This window comes from Oncorhynchus keta, chromosome 2 (genome assembly GCF_023373465.1).
Source record: "Oncorhynchus keta strain PuntledgeMale-10-30-2019 chromosome 2, Oket_V2, whole genome shotgun sequence".
NCBI lineage: Eukaryota > Metazoa > Chordata > Actinopteri > Salmoniformes > Salmonidae > Oncorhynchus > Oncorhynchus keta.
In genome coordinates, this window is record NC_068422.1 from 67,877,276 (window position 1) to 67,885,471 (window position 8,196).

Genomic DNA, 8,196 nt, shown 5'->3' on the forward strand with positions numbered 1-8,196 from the left:
TTCCACACACACACACACACACACACACACACACACACACACACACACACACACACACACACACACACAAATTGTATTCCATAGCAGTAATTGGCCAGTGAAGCAGTAATTGGCCAGTGAAGAGTCCACTGATTCTCTGAATGGCAGTGAGAAAGTGTGTGCAGGTGGTTTGCAGCAGAGTGAGTAAGGGTACATCTCTTCAGTCCGCAGACCGGAACTTGCTAATGGAAGTGACAGCTTGCAGGTCACAAAAGAAAGGGAGGGGGAATTGTGCTGACCGTGTGTGTGTGTATTGGGCATGGAGTGGGGAGAGTTGGGAGCTGGGACAAGACTGCAGTTATGAGAGAAACCTGACCAGAGATAAAAACTGCAGGACGAACAAGTCTCTCTTCACTGACACTTGGCTCATTGGTATTGTGCCTACACCACCCCACCAGCCTCCCCCTCTCTGCAAGGGAGAAGGGATTACAGTCCTGGGGAGATTACAGAATAGAAAGAGGGTATTGTTGAGAAGTCATCGGGATATCCACATCACATCGCCATAATGGCCCGGAGCACCTGCCACTTCACTGAATGAGCGATTATTTCAGCTGTGGAATGGAGCAACTCAGCATGGGTCAGCCAAAACAACTACTTTGTGGACTTTGAAAAGAGTCAAACAAGAAAATGCACATTCAGAGGCAACGTTTGTTGTGGCTGGTGATTTTAATGCAAGGAAACTGAAATCCGTTATCCTCTACAGGATTGGTGGGTCCCACGCGGGACTGTTGAGCTAACGTAGGCTAATGCGATTACCATGAGGTTGTAAGTAACAAGAACATTTCTCAGGACACGGAAATATCTGATATTGGCAGAAAGCTTAAATTATTGTTAATCTAACAGCACTGTCCAATTTACAGTAGCTAATACAGTGAAAGAATACCATGCTATTGTTTGAGGAGAGTGCACAGTTATGAACATGAACATGTATTAATAAACCAATTGGGCACATTTGGGCAGTCTTGATACAAAATTTTGAACAGAAATACAATGGTTCATTGGATCAGTTTAAAACATTGCACATACACTAGTGGCCAAAATCTGAATTGCGTCTGGGCTGGAATAATACATTCTCTTGCATTTCAAAGATGATGGTACAGAAAAATACAAAAAATGCATGTTTTTTCTTTGTGTTGTCTTTTACCAGATCTAATGTGTTATATTCTCCTACATTCATGTCATATTTTCACCAACTTCAAAGGGTTCCCTTTCAAATGGTATCAAGAATATGCATGTCCTTGCTTCAGTCCTGAGCTACAGTGTAACGGTTTTCTTCTGGTGAAAGAGAGGCGGACCAAAATGCAGCGTGGTGGTTATTCATGTTTTTAATAAAGACGACTATACATGAACAGACTAAAAACAAGAAAAGTGAAAACCTAAACAGTCCTATCTGGTGCAAACACAGAGACAGGAACAATCACCCACAAAACCGGCTACCTAAATATGGTTCCCAATCAGAGACAATGACTAACACCTGCCTCTGATTGAGAACCATATCAGGCCAAACATAGAAATAGACAAACCAGACACACAACATAGAATGCCCACCCAGCTCACGTCCTGACCAACACTAAAACAAGGAAAACACATACGAACGATGGACAGAACGTGACATACAGGCAGTTAGATTTTGGTAGGCACATTTTTTTTTAAAGGGGCCGGATCCTTAAGAGGTTTTAAACAACATTTTTATCAGCATGTCACCTGTGCAACCTGAGGTGATAAAACTCTAGATCACCTTTATTCCACATACAGAAACGCATACAATGCCCTCCCTCGCCCTCCCTTTGTGAAACCAGACCATATGTCTATCCTCCTGCTTCCTGCTTACAAGCAAAAACTCAAACAGGAAGTAACAGCGATACGCTCAATATGGAAGTTGTCCAATGAAGTGGATGCTAAGCTCCATGACTTTCACTGGCACAGATTGGAATATGTTCTGGGATTCGTCCGATAACGTTGAGGAGTTTACCAAATCAGTCACTGGCTTCATGAATAAGTGCATCAACGATGTTGTCCGCACAGTGACCGTACGTAGATATCCCAACCAGAAGCCATGGATTACAGGCATTACAGCTAAAGGTTAGAGCGGAACACTAATCGGGATGATTATAGGAAATCGCACCGGCGAGCCATCAAACAGACAAAGTGTCAATACAGGACTAAGAACGAATCCTGCTATGCCGGCTCTGACACTCAACGGATGTGGCAGGGCTTGCAAACCTTCACAGATTGCAAAGGGAAACCCAGCCGTGAGCTGCCCAGCAAGGCGAGATTACTAGATGAGCTAAATGCCTCCTATGCTCGCTTCGAGGCAAGCAACACTGAACCATGCATGAGAGCATGAGCTGTTCCAGACGACTTGTGTGATCATGCTCTCCGTAGCTGTTGTGACTAAGACCTTTTAACAGGTTTACATTTACAAGGGCATGGGGCCAGATGGAATACCAGGACACGTACACAGAGCATGCACTGACCAGCTGGCAAGTGTCTTCACTGACATTTCAAGCAGACCACCGTAATCCCCGTGCCCAAGAGCGCCAAGGTAACCTACCTAAATGACTATCACCCCGTAGCACTCGCATCTATAGCCATGAAATGCTTTGAATGGTTGGTCATGGCCCACATCAACGACATCATCCCAGACACCCTGGATCCACTCCAATTCGCATACCGCCCCAACAGATCCACAGATGACACCATCTCTATTGCACTCCACAGTGCCCTCCCATAGTGGGGTGGCATGTAGGCTAGCGGTTAAGAGCGTTGGGCCAGTGAAGACACCCTGGTTCGAATCCCAGAGCCGACAAAGTGGAAAAATCAGCCGTTCTGCACTTGAGCACGGTAGTTTAACCCCCAACAACAACTGTTCCCTGGGCACCGATGATGTGGATGTCAATTAAGGCAGCTCCCCGCACCTCTCTGATTCAGAGGGGTTAGGTTAAATGTGGAAGACACATTTCAATTGAATGCATTCAGTTGTCTCTGAGTAGATATCCCCTTTCCCATTGACCCAGCTAGACAAAAGGAATGCCTATGTAAGAATGCTGTTCGTTGACTACAGGTCAGAAATCTGGCTGTGTGGTGCCAGGACATCAACCTCTCGCCCATTGTCAGCAAGACAAAGGAGCTGATCGTGGCTACACGAAACATTGATTGGGCTGTCGTGGAGCGGTTCGAAAGCTTCAAGTTCCTTTGTGTCCACATCGATGGAGCTGTAGTGGAGCGAGTCCTCTCTGTAGTGGAGCAGTTCCTCTCTGTCCACATCACCAAGGAATTAACATGGTCTTTCACGCCCAAACAGTTGTGAAGAGGGCACGACAGCACCTCTTCCCCCTCAGGAGGCTGAAAAGATTTGGCATGGGCCCTCAGATCCTCAAAAAGATCTACAGCTGCACCATTGAGAGCATCTTGACTGGATGCATCCCCGCTTGGAACGGCAACTGCATGGCACTACAGAGGGTGGTGAGTATGGCCTAGTACATCACTGGGGCCGAGCCCCTGCCATTCAGGACCTCTATACCAGGCGGTGTCAGAGGAAGGCCAAAAAACATTTTGAAAGACTCCAGCCACCCAAGCCATAGACTGTTCCCTCTGCTACCGCACAGCAAGTGGTACCAGTGCACTCAAGTTTGGAACCAACCCTGAACAGCTACAACCCTCAAGCTATATGACTACAAACAAGCTACCCTTCTTTTAACAAACTCCCTGGCACTGACTCTATGCACACCCACTGGACTCTACACACACACAGTACTTACACTGACACCCCAACACACACTCACACTCACACACACACACACACACACACACACACACACACACACACACACACACACACACACACACACACACACACACACACACACACACACACACACACACACACACACACACACACACACACACACACACTGCTGCTACAGCTCAGGCTATTATCTATCCTGTTGTACATCCTATATGTATATAGCTAGCTCAATTGCCTCAAGCCCATGCACATCAATTCGGTGTTGGTGCTCCCTGTATGTAGCCATGTTATTTTTACCCGTTATTGTTGTTTACTACATACAGTGGGGCAAAAAAGTATTTAGTCAGCCACCAATTGTGCAAGTTCTCCCACTTAAAAAGATGAGAGAGACCTGTAATTTTCATCATAGGTACAATTCAACTATGACAGACAAAATGAGGAAAAGAAATCCAGAAAATCACATTGTAGGGTTTTTAATTAATTAATTTGCAAATTATGGTGGAAAATAAGTATTTGGTCAATATTTGCCCCTGAACAGGCAGTTAAACCACTGTTCCTAGGTCGTCATTGAAAATAAGAATTTGTTCTTAACTGACTTGCCTAGTTAAATAAAGGTTAAAAAAAATATATGTAAAACATTTTTTTTAAAAGTTTATCTCAATACTTTGTTATATACCCTTTGTTGGCAATGACAGAGGTCAAACGTTTTCTGTAAATCTTCACAAGGTTTTCACACACTGTTGCTTCTATTTTGGCCCATTCCTCCATGCAGATCTCCTCTAGAGCAGTGATGTTTTGGGGCTGTTGCTGGGCAACACAGACTTTCAACTCCCTCCAAAGATTTCTATGGGGTTGAGATCTGGAGACTGGCTAGGCCACTCCAGGACCTTGAAATGCTTCTTACGAAGCCACTCCTTCGTTGCCCGGGCGGTGTGTTTGGGATCATTGTCATGCTGAAAGACCCAGCCACGTTTCATCTTCAATGCCCTTGCTGATGGAAGGAAAATCTCACGATACATGGCCGATACATACATTTTTGGACTCACCTTGTTGTGCTTGTTGTGCTGTGCTCACTTGAACAGGAAGGAGGTGCGGCGGTCCTTCGTCTGGCATTCTCTGGATTTATAGCTTAAAAGGATAAACATTCGACATTGGCCATGCTGTCAATCCAGCATGACTTCTATCGCGATCAAAACAACTGGAAACCCAGAACTGGGAAATCTCAGACTTCAGTGAGTTCAAGACAACTGGAAACCCAGAACTGGGAAATCTCAGACTTCAGTGAGTTCAAGACAACTGGAAACCCAGAACTGGGAAATCTCAGACTTCAGTGAGTTCAAGACAACTGGAAACCCAGAACTGGGAAATCTCAGACTTCAGTGAGTTCAAGACAATTGGAAACCCAGAACTGGGAAATCTCAGATTTCAGTGAGTTCAAGACAACTGGAAACTCTGAAAAAAACAAAGACGAATTATGAGGTCAGTGATCTTCAGGTCAGAGCTCTAAAAAGAGGCCTGAGTTCCCGACTTGGAAGTCCAAGTTGGATTACCGTTCAAAACGTATTTTCTCAGTCAGAGCTCATTGTTTTCATAGTTCCCAGTTGTCTTAAACTCACTGAAGTCTGAGAGTTCCCAGTTTCCAGTTGTTTTGAACACAATATAAATCATGCTGGATTGACAGCATGGCCAATGTTGAATGTTTATTCTTTTAAGCTTGGGAAAGAGACCCTTAAACACAAACTTGGACCACACACCCACTCCACTGAATAGCAGGCTAGGGATTGCTTTGCAATGCTTGCAGATACCCACTGATTCCTTCCAAACCACTCATTGTGGAATTTGCGATTTCCAACTTGTGTAATGTTTATGTCCAATGGCCGATGAGCATCGATAGGTTTTATCTATAATTTCTCTTCGTAATTTTCTTCATATGACAAGGATTGAAAAAGATTTGTCAGTAGATTGCTGACTTGATTCATGATGATGACTACTAGCTTGCTAGCTAAGATTTTGAAAGTCAGTCCAATCAAAGCTAATGTAGACATAACAAGATTTTACGTAATATTATCTGTGGCCAATGAACTTGAGCACCCAAGGGGCTTGAATATCCGAGCTCTCCCCGTAGATTTTGTGGTGACGTAATGTCCCAATCAATGACAGAACACTGAGCCAATCACGGCCCAACTAGAGAATATTACCAACCCATACACTCTGTATTTTCTGCTGGCTGCCCCACCACCACAGAAAGCACTGAGCTAGGCTGAAACACCTGCATTTTGGGCTGCCTTACTCAAGAAAGCAAAAAACGGACCATGTTGGTATTTTTTTACATTGTTTGCAAACTGATTTCTAACAGCAACAAATGACATATGTACCAGTCAAAAGTTTAGACACACCTACTCATTTCAGGGCTTTTCATTATTTTTACTATTTTCTACATTGTAGAATAAGACATCAAAACTATGAAATTACACATGTTGTATGTTGGAAACAAATCGTTTTTGAATCCAAAATATATTTAATATTTGAGATTCTTCAAAGTAGCCACACTTTGCCTTGATGACAGCTTTGTACATTCTGGCATTCTCTCAAGCAGCTTCATGAGGTAGTCACCTGGAATGCATTTCAAATAACAGGTGTGCTTTGATGAAACTTCATTTGTGGAATTTCTAGGGGTGGTATACAGAAGATAGCCCTATTTGGTAAAAGACCCAGTCCATATTATATTGAGAACAACTCAAATAAGCAAAGAGAAACAACAGTCCATCATTTTTTAAAGAGATGAAGGTCAGACAATTCAGAAAATGTCAAGAACATTTAAAGGTTCTTCAAGTGCAGTCACAAAAACCATCAAGCACTATGAGGAAACTGGCTCTCATGAGGACCACCACTGTAAAGGAAGACCCAGAGTTACCTCTACTGCAGATGATACATTTATTAGAGTTACCAGCCTCAGAAATTCCAGCCCAAATAAATGCTTCACAGAGTTCTCAACATCAACTGTTCAGAGGAGACTGTGTGAATCAGGTCTTCATGGTCAAATAAACCACTACTAAAGGACTCCAATAATAAGAAGAGACAAGCTTGGGCCAGGAAACACGAGCAATGGACATTAGACCAGAGGAAATCTGTCCTTTGGTCAGAGAGTCCAAATTTGAGATTTTTGGTTCCAGCCTCGGTGTCCTTGTGAGATGCAGAATAGGTGAATGGATGATCTCCGCATGTGTGGTTCCCACTGTCAAGCTTGGAGGAGGAGGTGTGATGGTGTGGCGGTGCTTTGCTGATGACACTGTCTATGATTTATTTAGAATTCAAGGCACACTTAACCAGCATGGATATCACAGCATTCTGCAGTGATACACCATAACATCTGGTTTGCGCTTAGTGGGACTATCATTTTGTTTTTCAATAGGACAATGACCCAACATATCTCCAGGCTGTGTAAGGGCTATATGACCAAGAAGGAGAGTGATGGAGTGCTGCGTCAGATGACTTGGCCTCCACAATCACCAGACCTCAACCCAATTGTGATGGTTTGGGATGAATTGGACTGCAGAGTTAAGGAAAAGCAGCCAACAAGTGCTCAGCATATGTGGGAACTCATTCAAGACTGTTGAAAAATCATTCCAGGTAAAGCTGGTTGAGAGAATGCCAAGAGTGTGCAAAGCTGTCATCAAGGGAAAGGGTTACTACTTTGAAGACTCTTCAATATAAAATATATTTTGATTTGTTTAACACTTCTTTGATTACTACATGATTCCATATGTGTTATTTCAAAGTTTTGATGTCTTCCCTATTATTCTACAATGTAGAAAATACTAAAAATAAGGAATGAGTAGGTGTGTCCAAACTTTTGACTGGTACATCTTTTTTTGTAGCTAAACAGGTGGGGTTTGAGCGGTGGTGTAAAGTACTTCAGTAAAAATACTTTTAAGTACTATTTATTAAGTCGTTTTTTGGGGTATCTGTGTTTTACTTTACTATTGATATTTTTTGACAACTTTTACATTTACTCCATTACATTCATAACGAAAATAATGTACTTTTCCCGCAATACATTTTCCCCTGACACCTAAAAGTACTCGTTACATTTAGAATGCTCAAGCAGGACAGAATTATGGCACCTATCAATATTAAAGTTTTGTCATCCCTACAGCCTCTGTTCTGGCAGACTCACAAATACAAATACTGTGTTTGTAAATGATGTCTGAGTGTAGGATTGTGCCCCTGTCTGTCCATAATTTAAAAAAAGTCTGGTTTGGTTAATATAAGGAATTTGATGTAGAGCATTTACTTTTACTTTGTACATTTACTAAAGTATGACACGTGAGTACTCTTTCTACCACTATACTTAAGTACATTTAAAACCAGATACTTTTAGATTTTTAATCAAGTAGTATTAGTATCAG